Source organism: Uranotaenia lowii, chromosome 1 (assembly GCF_029784155.1).
Source record: "Uranotaenia lowii strain MFRU-FL chromosome 1, ASM2978415v1, whole genome shotgun sequence".
Lineage (NCBI taxonomy): Eukaryota > Metazoa > Arthropoda > Insecta > Diptera > Culicidae > Uranotaenia > Uranotaenia lowii.
In genome coordinates, this window is record NC_073691.1 from 182,245,499 (window position 1) to 182,261,788 (window position 16,290).

Here is a 16,290-nt window from a genome sequence, read left to right on the forward strand (position 1 = left end):
AGCTTGATTATGTTCACAATTTGAAGCGACTTGAAAGGACAGCTTGAAATTGGAAGGCGTGTTGAGAGGACAGCCTGAACATATTGACGCTAGTTTTAAGCAAGTTGAGAGGACAGCCTGAGCGTTTCGGTTACAATTTCAATCGAGTTGAGAGGACAGCTTGAAATTGGATGGCGAGTTGAGCCAGTGCATATTGACGAAAACATGGTTGGTTCGCACTTCTCAAATCCGACAGTGCGCTGTGTAAATCGCACCGTTATCTTCTACGATTTGTAGAGCACCACACTTCATTCCGAAATGCTCTACACTCGTTTCCGAGTACAGCCGAAGCCAAGTGCCGAGCAAAACCGGTGCCCCAATAGCAACACGACTGTGTGAGCAGGAGAAATCCCGAAACACACAACTGAAGTGCATTTTTTCCTTCTCTTCCTACCACAGTAGGCAAACAAACAGCACGAAACGGTATTGCTTCTTCTTCTTACTTTTCTTGTTGGGAAAGATCCAAGCCTACTGAGTTGCTTTAGCGCTGCTCCCCTACACTTAATGTGATGAATTTTTCCTCTTGCTCTCACCCTGGCGAAGCGTTCTCTGCTCTTTGATTGGGTGTACGCCCGGCGTCTTAACAGAGCAGGGCAAGTGTTCCAGAACGAAAAGTTCACTGAGTTGCTTTTTTCAAGCCGCTCGAGGAGAAATGGACGATCATGGACGAGAATTTCAAGCTAGTTGGAAGGACAAATTCAAACTGAAAGGCGAGTTGAGAGGACAGCCTGAATAAATCGATTGTAATTTCATGCGATTTGATAATACAAAGTTCGAGCATGTTGAGGTTGAGAGGACTGTTTGAAATTGAAAGGCATGTAGAAAAGGCAATTTAAGTATTTCATCTCATTGGAAACTGAGCGAGTTGGAAGGACAGGTTTAAAACGAATTTTAAAACGTATCGAAAGTATTTAGGGCTTTATACTAACATATTTCGTCAAAATCTCATTTGATTTGAATAAACAAATTAGTGGTAAAGCGAATTTAGTGTTCAGCTTGAGATAGGAGTATACAGTACTTAGCGAGTCGAAATAACGGATCGAGTAAATACGTTAAGCGTTCTTGAATTGAAATAACAGCAAGGTAACGGCTTAAAGCTTGAGATATGAATAAGATTGGCAATGAAATTGAATAGAAAAAAGGGCGAACATATTCATTGAACAACTTGAAATTGAAAGACGAGGTTCGAAGGTCTCTTGAAAAAATGGAGTCAAGCTTACTGTTTGGTTAAATACAGTAGAAAGGAACACAGGACATCTTGCAGGAAATGTATGAAACAGCTCCTTTACTGATATTTGAATTTATCAGTGTTCGGCATCGCTAACTGAAAAATTAGCGCCGCTAATTAAATCGCTACTCATTCAAAGTTAGCGATCGCTTATAAAATACGCTAAATGGGTCGAAAAAGTTATCGCTTCAAGTTTAAAGCGCTAATCGCTAATCGCTAACTGTTGACCAACATGAAGGCCGAAACAATTAACAAATTCTTTTTCGTCACGCCCTTCCCTCCTACGATTTTTTCAACTACCCAAGGGGGAATAAATAAAGTTTCAAGTATTTAATTTACGTTCGATAAATTGATCAATTTTCGTCCAATTATATAAGCAAAACAAAACTATCAAAGATGGGAATTTTAATCACTTCCATCTGTACCGTTGAGCCGTCAACACGTACGCCGGAGCATCGTATCGTTGCTGTGTACCTGCAGGAACATTTTACATTATTTATTTTTTCCTTACCTGTATTTCAATCAGCACTTTTCAGTGCTAAAATTATTTTCATTTTCTTTTATTCATATTTTCTCTTTTCTTTCCAGCATGGGGAAGTCTTCGGCTGGCTCAAGGGCCGGAAGAAAACGGATTGCTGAACCTAATCCAGGGCCATCTGCCAAAAAAGTTGAAATTTCCAATTCATTCGATGTCCTTCATAACATTGGTGATGAGGAAATATTCATATTTAATTCTGATAAGAGTACTAAGAAACCTTCTTCTTCTTCTTATACTCTTAAAAACGAAAAGATTCCACCAATAACGGTCACGATTCCTGACTTCAATGCCTTTCGAAAAGAAATCGTCACTTCCGTCAAGGATGTGAAGATTTCTTTTCAGATCGGTCGAAGGGGAACTGCTCGTATATTGGCGGAATCTTTTAATGATTTTCAAAAAATTTTAAATTATTTGAATAATAAAAAACACCAATTTTTTACGTACGACACTAGAGGTGATCGTCCTTTTAAAGTTGTACTTCGTGGTCTCACCGGCGATCAGACACCGGATGAGATCACAAATGAATTAAATTCTTTGTTAGGTTTTTCTCCAATTCAAGTAATTCAAATGAGGAAAAGAACCAACACGAATAATACCAGTAGTGTTGGTTTTGCTCCTGAACTTTATTTGATCCATTTTAAAAAGGATCAGATCAATAATTTGAAAATTTTGGAAAAGGCTCGTCTTATGTTTCATTGTCGAGTAAAATTTGAACCTTTTCGTAAATCCCATACCAATTTTTTACAAAATATTACGCAATGTCGTCGTTGTCAAGCTTTTTGTCATGGCACTAAAAATTGTAGAATGAATGCCAGATGCATGTTTTGCGGCTCATTCGATCATGAAAAATCTAAATGCCTTTTTGGTGGTGATAAGCCAAAAACAGAATTTTTTAAGTGTGCGAATTGCGCAGGTAATCATTCCTCGAATTCTCTAGATTGTCCCATTAGGGCAAAAATTGTTGCTTCTAGGAAAAACCCCAAAGTTTCCAGAAAAGTTTCTTCTCCTCCTTCCTCTTTTTCGTCTTCACACGTCAGACCGGCAAACAACCTGCCTGTTCGCAGTCAGCCTCGGCCTACATTGGAATCACGGCTGGGTAATACCCGAAGTGATTTTAATGTTACCTGGGCTGATTCTGCGCCACAGACTCGTTGTTTATCGTTCTCAGAGGTGGTTGAAAATGGGTTGCCTTCTCCAGGCATAAATAATAAAAATGGGAAAAAACCAAGTCTCAACGTTCATGCGAAGGCTTGGGAAAATCCCCGAAATTCAAATACTTTTTCTTCTCCTTCCTCTTCTGATTCTAACAATTTTGTTGATTTGGGTGAGATTACTGAGGAAAAATTAAAATTTTTGCATCAAAATTTAATGGAAATGATGCAACTTATGTTGAAAGCAAATTCAATGTTTGAAGCTTTCCAAACTTCTTTTAATTATGCTAACAAAATTATTATGACTTTACGATTCCCTCATGGATCCAAATAGATGTTTAAATATTATGAATTGGAATGCTAGATCTTTGCTGGCTAACCAAGATGAATTCTTTTTATTTTTGAAAACTCAAAACATACATATTGCTGCCATCACTGAAACTTTTTTAAAGCCAGACAATAACTTGAAAAGCAATGCTTTCTTTAAAATTTTACGAAATGATCGACTTGATCGACAAGGTGGGGGTGTAGCTATTGTCATCAATAGTCGTCTCAAATTTAGACTTCTTCCTTCCTTCAATACAAAAGTCTTAGAAACAATTGGAATTGAATTAGAAACTTCTATGGGGAAAATTATAATTGTTGCCGCATATTTGCCTTTTCAATGTAGCGGTGAACAGAAAAATTTTTTGAAGGGAGATTTACAAAAACTCACCAGAAATAAATCTAAATTTGTTATTATTGGTGACTTTAATGCAAAACACCGATCTTGGAATAATATTTCATCAAATTCAAATGGGAATATTTTGTTTAATGACTGCTCTGCAGGTTATTATACTGTTGAATATCCTAATGGGCATACTTGTTTTTCTTCAATTAGAAATCCCTCCACAATTGATTTGGTTCTAACGGATTTAGGCGAGCATTGTAGTCAATTAGTTACTCATGCGGACCTCGATTCAGACCACCTTCCAGTAACTTTTCATTATCCCAAAGTCCCATTGAAAACCCTTTAAAATCAACTTTTAATTTTCAAAAGGCTAACTGGGAGCGATATATGAATTTTATTGAACGTAATTTAGATGTAAACGTTCCATTGAATTCAATAGAAGATATTGATTTGGCTGTAGAAAATTTGACAACTTCAATAGTCAATGCTAAAGCCGCTTCAATACCCAAAGTTAAACATAAATTTAATCAACCTTTAATTGATGATGATCTTCAGTTTTTGATACGACTGAAAAACATTCGTCGACGCCAATATCAACGTACTAGGGATCCTTATTTGAAATTAATTTATTGCGACCTTCAAAAAGAGATCAAACGTCGTTTAAATTTCATTCGTAATGAAAATTTTGCTAAAGCAGTAGAGGACATAAAACCCTACTCAAAGCCATTTTGGAAATTAACTAAAATTCTAAAAAAGCCCCAGAAGCCAATTCCTACTTTGAAAGATGGGGATAAACTTCTTTTAACTAATTCAGAAAAAGCTCAAAAATTAGCCCAACAATTTGAGTCTGCTCATGATTTTAATTTAAACGTTGTAAGTCCAATTGATGCTCAAATTTCCCTAGAATTTGATGATATTCTTTCTAAGCAAATTGTGTTTGAAAGTTCTTGTGAGACAAATATTGATGAACTTAAATTGATTTTCAAAAAATTTAAAAATATGAAAGCCCCGGGGGAAGATGGGATTTTCTATATTCTTATTAAAAAGTTGCCTGAAAGCACTTTAAATTTTTTAGTTAAAATCTTCAATAAATGTTTTCACTTGGCTTATTTTCCCAATAAATGGAAAAATGCCAAAGTAACTCCAATTTTGAAACCTGGAAAAAGTGCTTCAGAGCCTTCAAGTTATCGACCAATTAGTTTGCTTCCTTCTTTAAGTAAACTATTTGAGAGAGTTATTTTGAATAGAATGATGATTCACATTAATCAGAATTTTATTTTCCCTGATGAACAATTTGGTTTTCGTCATGGACATTCTACTACACATCAACTTTTGAGTGTAACTAATATGATAAACGCTAGCAAATCTGAGGGTTATTCAACTGGTGTTGCTCTTCTTGATATTGAAAAAGCTTTTGACAGTGTTTGGCACAAAGGTTTAGTAGCTAAATTAGCTCGATTTGATTTTCCTGTATATCTCACCAAAATTATTCAAAATTATTTGACTAGCCGAACTTTGCAAGTAAGCTATCAAAATTCATGCTCTGAAAGGATACCCATTAGAGCTGGTGTCCCTCAGGGTAGTATACTTGGGCCTATTTTATACAATATTTTTACTTCTGATCTTCCTGATGTCCCAGAAGGAAAAGGTAGAAGATTATTTGCTGACGATACTTTGCTTTCAGCCAAAGGTCGAAATTTACGGGTGGTACGCAGTAGATTGCAACAAAATTTAAATTCCTTTTTGAATTACATGAAAATGTGGAAAATTTCTCCTAACGCTTCCAAAACTCAACTTATTTTATTTCCCCATAAGCCAAGAGCAAATTTTTTAAAACCTAATGAAAATCATTCCATAACTTTTAATGGGGTTTCTCTAGAATGGTCTGATCACGTGAAGTACTTGGGACTCACACTTGATCGGAATCTTTCTTTTAAGAATCACATTGAAGATATTCAATCTAAATGTAATAAATACACTAAATCTTTTTATTCTCTCATCAACAGGAAATCCCGGTTGTGTCTGCGAAATAAGATGCTCATCTACAAACAAGTTTTCCGACCAGCGATCATGTATGCAGTTCCGATTTGGTCTAGCTGCTGCGCGACGAGGAAGAAAGCCATCCAGAGGATTCAGAACAAAGTTCTGAAAATGATTTTGCGGCTTCCACCTTGGCACAGCACCGAAGATCTTCATCGGATTGCGGGCATTGAATCGATCGGAGAGATGGCCAACAAAATTATCTCCAACTTCAGAGGCAAATCGATGCAGTCTTCCATCGCAGAGATTCGTTCTCTTTATGTTTAGTTTAATTTTAGGATAGTGTTTAGTTTTAAGTATAAAATATTTTTGCTATTACAGGATGTTCTCCTACATTAAAAACTTGATTGCGCTCAGCATATTTAAATCTTATAAATAAATTTTTATAATCTAGTTAACTATAGGGCTATGAACAGTTCATTATTGAGCTGAACACCTAGTTTAATGCAATAATGTAATATAAGTGTAATGATGATTTGATACAAATAAAGACATATTTAAAAAAAAAAAAAAATGGGAATTTTATTACCTCCCTATGTTCTACAAATTAAAATCGATTTTTCGAACATCACGAGCTAAAGAGTATAATGTGCCAGATGGAAGCTATATCTCTTTTTAAAATTTCGATTAAAAATTTATTCTATTAATCGGTTTTATGCAAAGTAGTTAGTGTGCATTTTCGTTGCAAACAATCTTTTGTGCAATTAATTCCAATCTGTATTTTTGCACTGGTTTTCCCCTTTATCAAACTTTCAAGAGCATTGTCAGACGGGGAAATTTATACAATTTATATTTGAGCTTAAAACGAAGGCTACCATGAATAATTAACAACTAAACAATATGTCAATTCATTCCATGGTGATTTTATGATATTTTTGTATGAACTGATCTGTAAAACTACTTTAAAACAAGAAGCTGATTAAGGGATGTGTTCAGTCCAACGAGTGGACTGAAGAGGAAGAGAGAGAGGAGAGCGAACAAACGGACGATCATCTCTCAACAAGCGACTGGCTCAACTATAAAAGAGAGCAACGCAGTTCGCTCGCGTGTTCAGTTCGTGTTTTACCACCAAACGGATAACATCAAAAAGTGTAAAATTAGTGTAGAGAGAAATAAAGAGAAATGGAAAACTAAATAAGTCTCTTTCCTGTGCTCGTTCCGATGTCTGCTCGCCCCGATTCCAGCCGCTGCAAGTAATCGGCTCTTATCAGAGCCAAATTTGAAAGAGTTTGGATCTCGGTCAACAAGGCGACCGAGATCCCCCCGAGCCTTGGCCCCCAGGCAGCGTTTTAAAAACCTGTCTCCACTGATGGGACAACCATGCGTGGTTGTCCCTTGAGGTCCAATCCCACGAGGGGAACGGACAAATGTGCCATATCAGTGGTAGTTTAGCCAAGCGCTCACTCCGCATACAGTCCACACGCAACAGGATGTTAATAATATTTTTCTAATGTTTAACACCTTTCTTCTTCTGTCAAAGTTGTGAAAAAAAGTTTTATAAGAGGGAACATTACATTAAATTCATCTTTCCTCTAACTCCAGTACGCATTCCTCCAATAAATCCAACTAATTAGAATGATGTCCAATTGTTCTTTAATTTGATAAATCATATACAGTTTATTCTATCACTAATAATTCGAGAGATTAAATCAAGTATTTGGGAGTTAGCGGTCTTCAATTAGCGGAACCAAAAAATAGCGCAACATTTTAATTCGCTAGATCCATCAAAACTTAGCGGCAAAATTAAACCGCTAACAAAAAGTTAGCGGGCTAACTAGCGATTAGCGCTTTTGTGCCGAACACTGGAATTTATCGATAAACATGTCTTGAGAACGAATCATTGATGTTAGCAATTGCACGTTGCATCGAAAGTAAGATTTTCCGATGATTATCATGCAAAGTGAGTAAGAAATTTCCTTAAACTATGGTATTGCAACCTAAATAGCATTAACACGTTCGTCGCCCAAAAACAATCTCGGAGCGTGAAAGTAAAGCGAGAGAGCTCAAGATTTTCAACGCGTGGTGAAACTGAGCGGCAATCTTGAGTAAGAGAGCCGTCACTCTATATGGGTTCCATGGCGACGAACGTCTTAAAAGGTCTGAATCAAAGCAATCGAAAGATTCCTTTTAATTCAACCACGGTAAATGAAAAGTTCATATACCAGTATTTCGATAGCAACTTACTACCTTCTTCAGTGAACGTTTTCGATTGATGAATGTGTATCGTTTCCCTCCCTTATATTGTCCGGGTTAGGTAAGCTACTACTAGGTAGCAGAAACCTCCGAATGCTCGGCAGTTGTGCCGTTGTCTGTTTTTTGGGTCTACCTACCCTATTCTGGGTGTTTTCTGGTAGTGCTAAATTATTTTCTACCCGTTTTGGGCATTGTCAGGTAAATTATTGTATTTCTTTTTACCTAAGAATTTGAACAACCAAGTGTGCCCTGGTCCGGAGTCTCCGTTTAAGAGATGAACTGATTTTTCATTGAAGATTTCAATGCTTTCAGCAACATCCAATTTAAGCGAATTACTATTCAAAGACCGGATCAGCGAGACATTTCCTCGATCAATAGAGTGACCAGATTCACACATGTGTAAAGCTACTGCAGATCTAGGATTCTGTGAAGGAAGAATTTTCTTCTTTGAGTCAGATCTAGCTATAGCCATGTGTTCCTCGAATCTATCAATCAACTTCCTTCTGGTTTGTCCAATGTACACCTTATCACAGTCGGAACAACTGATTTTGTACACACCAGATCTATGAAGGAGCTCCACTGGATCTTTTGTCGATCCTAAGATGGATTTCAGTTGATTATTAGAGCTAGTGAACACTAGTTCAATATCGAACTTTGTCAACTTGTGTCGTAATTCGACTGCGTTGACACTGTTGAACTCCATGGACCTTCGTTGAAACTCCTTCTGAACAGGAGTTAAAGTAGTGAAAGATTTCCGTTGAAGCAATCTTTCTTTTTTCCTTATGATGGCTTGAATGGATCTACTTTGGTATCCATTTTTATTAGCCGTTTGGAAAATATATTGGAGTTCCTTTTCTCTTCCTTCAGTTGATAGGGGAATGGAGTTCATCCGATGGATCATGTGGTGGAACGCCGCCATCTTATGCTGGAACGAGTGGTTCGAGGTGCTCGGTATTACCCTCATGGTGTTTGTCGGCTTTCTGTAGATTTCGAATTGGAATAGGCCATCATCTCTCCTTACCAGAACATCCAGGAAAGGTAATTTCCTGTCTTCTTCTATTTCGCAAGTGAATTTAATATTCTTATGCAAACCGTTTATGGATGTTAGAAGTTCTTCTAGAAAATCTTTGTTTACTACACAAAAAATGTCATCGACGTATCTCCACCATTTTTCGGGTAATAAATCTTGATTTTCAAGAGTCTCCTCCAAATGAGCCATAAACAGTTCACACAAGAATGGAGACAGAGGATTTCCCATTGGTGCCCCCTTTGTTTGTCTATAGAACAAATCTCTAAATTTAAAGAAGGTTTGTCCCATACACAAGTCCACCAATTTCTTGTAGTTTCTAACTTTGAGTTTCCAAGTGCTCCCATTGTGTTGTTGAAGCAACCAATCTTCTAGCAGATTAGAAGCTTCTTTAACGGGAACACTTGGAAACAAAGCTGAAACATCAAAGGAAACCATGACCTCGTCCTCTTCTATGCCTCCCGACGCCTGCAGTCTGTTCACGAACTCTAAGGTGTTGGTCACCGATCTCGTTTTGAAAGGTTTTGGCATCCTTTTAAACTCGTTCAGTAGCCACTTCGCCACTTTTTCAGTGGGCGCGTTCACTCCCGAAATTATCTCCCTCATCTCATTCCCTGGTTCCCTGGATTCACAAACTTATACTTTGTTGCTATAGCAAATTTAAATTAAAAAATTTACTTATTTAATCAAAGAATTGAACTGATCATAATTTATCTGAACACTTAATTTGCTGTACTTGAATTTCAAAAACCAAACTCAAAAAAAACTTTAACAACAACAAAAGGTACAAACGGATACGGATACGGTCAAAATTTGGTCAAGGGAATTGCCGGGTCTTACGCTTAACCTAAATTTCTTGGTTGACAGTCCCGGAAGCTATGAAAATGCTGCTTTTCAAGCCACAGGTACAGATGGCTTGCCAAACCAGATATTTCTTCGCAAACTTTGACAGTTTCATGTGCTTGAAAATATCTGCTACCTTTCCCCTTCCTTTTGCCGTATAAAACTCCTGTCCCGGAAGCTGCTTGTAGTCGGCTTTGACGTAGGTTTCGTCGTCCATTACCACGCAGTCAAACTTTGTCAGCCTCCGGGATCGCACTTTGGCCGTCGTATTTTGTTTATCATCGCGATTTGGAGTCACTACCTTCTTGTAAGTCGATAGTTCGGCTCGTTTTTTTGGCTCGATGCACGGTTGTAGACGATACACCCAGATTATTTGCGGCATCTCGGAGAGAGAGGTTAGGGTTTTCGATTTCCCGTCGATTCAGACTTCCTGGCTGTCGACAAACGTTCCCCAAACACTTTAATTACATTTGTAACGGTTGATTTGGCAACTTTTAGCCATTTTGCCAGCTTTGCATGCGAGAAGCTCGGATTTTCGCGATGCGCGAGCAAAATTTTGATACGCTGCTTTTCTTCGTTGGACGGCATTTTGACAACTGAAGAGTGAATTCAAAATAGGAGGGGACTTTTTTTTATTATCTGACAATTTGCGCCGGGGGTATTCAGATTTTCCCCAAAATTGAAAATTTGGTTCATTTTTGCGACAAAACACATGTAATTTTTCAGATTTCTAACATTTTTATTTTTTGAGTTAGCTTCGGTTAGATTTTTTTGTCAATAAAAAATAACCATTTTTCAAAGCCACATAACTCTGTTATTTTTCAACGGAAATTGTAAAATAGCACATCAAAATGTATTGAAATTTTATCAGCTTTCTAAATAAAATAGTTGAAAAAAGATAAATAAAAACCTTCAACATGAAAAGTTGTAAATAAACTTTAAATGGCGTCTAAAAGTACCGTCTGCACCACCGAATATTTTGCAAAAAATACCATTGAATAGCTCAATTTATGATGCAACTTTCATCTGAAGACACCAAAGTGGGCCATCAACTCCTTGAAGAGTTATGAAAGAAATAATGATGATAAATCTCTTTTTTTGCGACGAAAACTAACAATGGTCGAAAAACTGCACTCACATATGGAGGTAGCGCGCACTTCTTACAACATGGAAACAAAAGGACTTACCAAATCAGATAAAAAACTCTACTTTTTCGTGCTTTGTAGAGTGTTTGGAGCATAACTGACTTTAAATTTTGACTAAAATTCTTAGTATCGTATTGTTTGAGTGATATAACTTATAATGGGAATGTTGCTTTTACAACCTGGTCATATGCTATATAACTTATTAACTTTTCGATCAAAGATCATTGTGAAGCATAATTAATGCCAATAGTAGAAGGTTCAGTCCCTGTGTTTGTGATCACAAAAATGTGATTAAAAAATGAAACATAGACGTGCTTTACATAGTTTTTATATCGGGAGCTAAGCACTGGACACCAAAATCCTTTCCCATTGATCAAAAACAAAGAATGTAGCACAAATGTAGAAATAATCGAAGAGCTCAGTATGGCCAGCCCAGGCTGTAGAAAGCATCATTCCCATTGTAGGTAATATGACATTGAAAATATGATACTTTTACCGTATTCGTTTTCTCCATTCGCTCAGTTTTGAGGTTTTCCATACTAGAACGAACACAATTCGTCGTCAGTGTTTTGCTACCTCGATCGCTCACAAACGAATTTTCAGTGTTCCACCGTCCATTTTAAATCAAATCTGGGAAATTACGGATGCAAAACTGAGCGCATAAACTTCTAAAAATGACAGCAAAATTTGCAAAACTTGTTGTAACCTGGAGTGAAATTATGAATCCTATTCGTTTCGAGATACTCGTTTCGAGTTTTACTCGAATCGAATTAGAATCGGCATTACGTATCTCGTTCGAGTACGAAATTTTAACGTACAAGATTTCGAGTAAACCGGGTAGTAGATCATCTCGAAACGTTCCATTTGAATCGAGCTCTTTCAGAATCGGTAATGCCAAAGTCGGTCGAATCGAACGAAACTCGATTGTTTCGAGTTCCATAATCCCGCCCCTGGTGTAAAACTGGGTATAAACGAATACGTTATTATTTTTGGATATAATATTAAGTCAGTTTAGCTGCAACACTCTAACGCCCCTACTTTCATAACAGTCCCATATGCAAAAACAAGCAAGCGAGAAAATCAGCTTTTCCTGTTTTGAAATTCATTCTTAAATTTTGATCACCACTTTTGGCATAAACGAAAATCGTTTCTAGGTTGTCATAATAAATCATAAGACCTGAAATTTTCGAAATTGGGATTGATAAGGTCGAGAGCACTATTTTTATTCATTATGGGACTGTTAATCGACCATATTTGAAACCTTTTTCAAATCTACTCGCATAACAGTCCCATACAGAATATTTTTTTCTCACCAAGCTACTTTCTAAGACTTAAATTTGATCATTTTTGAACTTCTAAATGCAATTTTCAGAAAAAGAAACATACTTTTGGAAAAATATCGTAAATTCCACATTGTAAGTTGAATCTTTTTACGATTTTTGATTGCATCCGATAGTTTTTCGCTCAGGAAGTCAGAGATGCCTTCGAAAACTCGTGGGCATCATTCGACATCAAGTGAGTTAAATTTTTTTTAAATGATTCAAAGCAATAAATCAAAGACTATTTCACCGGAAGAAGTATTGAAAAGTAACCAAATCCGAGGTATTTCACATATGGGACTGTTATTCGGGTATATTTCATATAGGACAGCCACAAATTGATATTTTTTTTCGAAATTTGAGGAACAAAACCTCTTTTTTAGTGTTTTATTTTGAATCCCTATGTTGACCTAAAATGACGAAAATTCATATGGGACCGTTATGCGAGTAGGAGCAGTGTACAAAGCACAAAAAAATAGTTTTTTTTACCTGCTTTGATAAGTTCTTTTGTTTTCATGTTGTTAGAAGTGCGCGTTATCTCCATATGTGAGTGCAGTTGTTCGACCATTGTTTGTTTTCGATGCAAAAAAAGAGATTTGTTGTCATTATTTCTTTCATAGCTCTTCAAGGAGTTGATGGCCCACTTTGGTGTCTTCAGATGAAAGTTGCATCATAAATTGAGCTATTCAATGGTATTTTTTGCAAAATATTCGGTGGTGCAGACGGTACTTTTAGACGCCATTTAAAGTTTATTTACAACTTTTCATGTTGAAGGTTTTTATTTATCTTTTTTCAACTATTTTATTTAGAAAGCTGATAAAATTTCAATACATTTTGATGTGCTATTTTACAATTTCCGTTGAAAAATAACAGAGTTATGTGGCTTTGAAAAATGGTTATTTTTTATTGACAAAAAATCTAACCGAAGCTAACTCAAAAAATAAAAATGTTAGAAATCTGAAAAATTACATGTGTTTTTAAGTCGCAAAAATGGACCAAATTTTCAATTTTGGGGAAAATCTGAAGACCCCCGGCGCAAACCCGTCAGATAATAAAAAAAAATCCCCAGGAGCAACATTCTACACACACTCACACCTTCAAAATGAGGTGTGTTCAGGTTTTTTGAATGCAAAATTGAAAGAAATACGTCAAGTTGATATTGACCAAATTTTGACCGCATCACCCTTGAAGAGAGAACATTTAAAAACAAACACCTATCAAAAGGTTCAAGATCTGAGAATTAGTAGTGCTTTAATGCGTGCTGCTAAAATTGGTCTAAGCGTTAGTCCTAAATACCAACCTGATTCAAGTTCTAAATCAAAGCACCAAAGTAAGACCACGTGTATCGATGAACTCTGGCAAGCGTCGCGCCTGGAAGCGTCAGTTTCCCTGGCACCGGGGCGCCTGTTATCACGACCGAGTGTTCATTTTCGCTGAATGAACGCATCGACGCTATCGCATACGTCACCGATGGCGATTCCTACATTGTTGATGATTGGTAGACGTTTCTTCTCCGTCCGTGTATTTACGCGGACGCCTTCGTGGTTGACGGACGCCGCGATGTTGATATGAGCAAGCAGGATTACCCCATCGTCGGCGTCTTCGTTCGTTGCCGCCTTACGGCTTGTTGCCGATGGTCGAGCTGATCCAATCATTTGAACCGTTGAAGTCGGTCGGAATAGTCGCGCGGTCGTGGTTCTTACAAGCAGAATTCCGAGCAAAACGCGCGCGCCCTTTTTCTCACTGGCCCTCGGAATCGCGTGGCGCAGCTTGTGATTTATGTAGTAATTTTCGTCGAAACGTTGTGCTTTTTGGTTTTAACAGGAAGCATCATAATTGTTGAAGTGTTTTTAACAAAAGCTGGGGAATTCCCAAGCAGATGGGGTTTTTGTTGAACGGGGTAAAAAAATTCCTGTTCTTTAAACAAGTTCAGTGATCCTGTGGGGGAAAAGTGAACAAAAAATAAGCAAATCGTAATACATAATCATACACAAAGTTGTTTGAAATTTGTAAAAAGGATTCAATTTCATCGTCCCAGCCGGATTAATACAACGTATTCCTAGTTTCAACCGTCCTAAGGTATGCACGTCTTGGAAGGCAGAAGGATTTGTTCGCTGCTAATACATATATTTTAGCATAAAAAGGATTTCGATGACGATGGTGTTGTTGTTGATGTTGTTGGTTTAATGGTGATGGCGATGATGATATGCAAAAAAGAATCGACCGCTTGGCTCTTTTATGTTTCGTTGGACTTTCAAGCGCGGAATTGTGTTGTGTGTACGTATACGCATCAAAGAAAGGACGCCCGACCAGGACCCCTTTTTTCGTTCACCATCAAACGCGAGACGCAAATGCCCTCTAACGTCTGGTGTATGGATTTTTTTTTCTTCCGTTGCTCAAATCATAGTATTTTGCTAATACCAAATTGGACTCGGGAACAAGTTTTTATGGGGGGAAAAGACGTCGGAATGAAAATGCCATATCAAATCTCAACCGGACGACATCCTTTGGAGTTTCGGGAAGTTTCGGGAAAAAAAATCTTAAAATACTTGGAAATTTGTGATCAAGCAATGATTGGTGAGAGAAACCTATGCAGTTGTGAAAATTGGTCAAATAAACATTGTACTTAAAGTGAAAATTCAAAAACTTTTAAGGCAAGTCTTTTCAAAAAAATTTTTCAGCTGGATCTGCTTGATGACAAAAATGACAAAAATGACAAAAATGACAAAAATGACAAAAATGACAAAAATGACAAAAATGACAAAAATGACAAAAATGACAAAAATGACAAAAATGACAAAAATGACAAAAATGACAAAAATGACAAAAATGACAAAAATGACAAAAATGACAAAAATGACAAAAATGACAAAAATGACAAAAATGACAAAAATGACAAAAATGACAAAAATGACAAAAATGACAAAAATGACAAAAATGACAAAAATGACAAAAATGACAAAAATGACAAAAATGACAAAAATGACAAAAATGACAAAAATGACAAAAATGACAAAAATGACAAAAATGACAAAAATGACAAAAATGACAAAAATGACAAAAATGACAAAAATGACAAAAATGACAAAAATGACAAAAATGACAAAAATGACAAAAATGACAAAAATGACAAAAATGACAAAAATGACAAAAATGACAAAAATGACAAAAATGACAAAAATGACAAAAATGACAAAAATGACAAAAATGACAAAAATGACAAAAATGACAAAAATGACAAAAATGACAAAAATGACAAAAATGACAAAAATGACAAAAATGACAAAAATGACAAAAATGACAAAAATGACAAAAATGACAAAAATGACAAAAATGACAAAAATGACAAAAATGACAAAAATGACAAAAATGACAAAAATGACAAAAATGACAAAAATGACAAAAATGACAAAAATGACAAAAATGACAAAAATGACAAAAATGACAAAAATGACAAAAATGACAAAAATGACAAAAATGACAAAAATGACAAAAATGACAAAAATGACAAAAATGACAAAAATGACAAAAATGACAAAAATGACAAAAATGACAAAAATGACAAAAATGACAAAAATGACAAAAATGACAAAAATGACAAAAATGACAAAAATGACAAAAATGACAAAAATGACAAAAATGACAAAAATGACAAAAATGACAAAAATGACAAAAATGACAAAAATGACAAAAATGACAAAAATGACAAAAATGACAAAAATGACAAAAATGACAAAAATGACAAAAATGACAAAAATGACAAAAATGACAAAAATGACAAAAATGACAAAAATGACAAAAATGACAAAAATGACAAAAATGACAAAAATGACAAAAATGACAAAAATGACAAAAATGACAAAAATGACAAAAATGACAAAAATGACAAAAATGACAAAAATGACAAAAATGACAAAAATGACAAAAATGACAAAAATGACAAAAATGACAAAAATGACAAAAATGACAAAAATGACAAAAATGACAAAAATGACAAAAATGACAAAAATGACAAAAATGACAAAAATGACAAAAATGACAAAAATGACAAAAATGACAAAAATGACAAAAATGACAAAAATGACAAAAATGACAAA

The 16,290-nt window shown here is 35.9% G+C and overlaps 1 protein-coding gene across 4 annotated transcripts in view; it reads left to right on the plus strand.

The window, feature by feature from the left end:
• Positions 1-16,290, plus strand: part of LOC129739386 (Y+L amino acid transporter 2) — a 70,674-nt gene that overhangs the window by 15,346 nt on the left and 39,038 nt on the right. The window contains exon 1 of one of the 4 annotated variants that reach the window (XM_055730828.1): positions 13,834-14,272. The exons of the other annotated variants lie outside the window; for them this stretch is intronic. The gene's annotated coding sequence lies outside the window, so the exon portion shown is untranslated. Of the gene's footprint in view, positions 1-13,833; positions 14,273-16,290 lie in introns of those variants that run through there. 4 annotated transcript variants of the gene reach the window in all.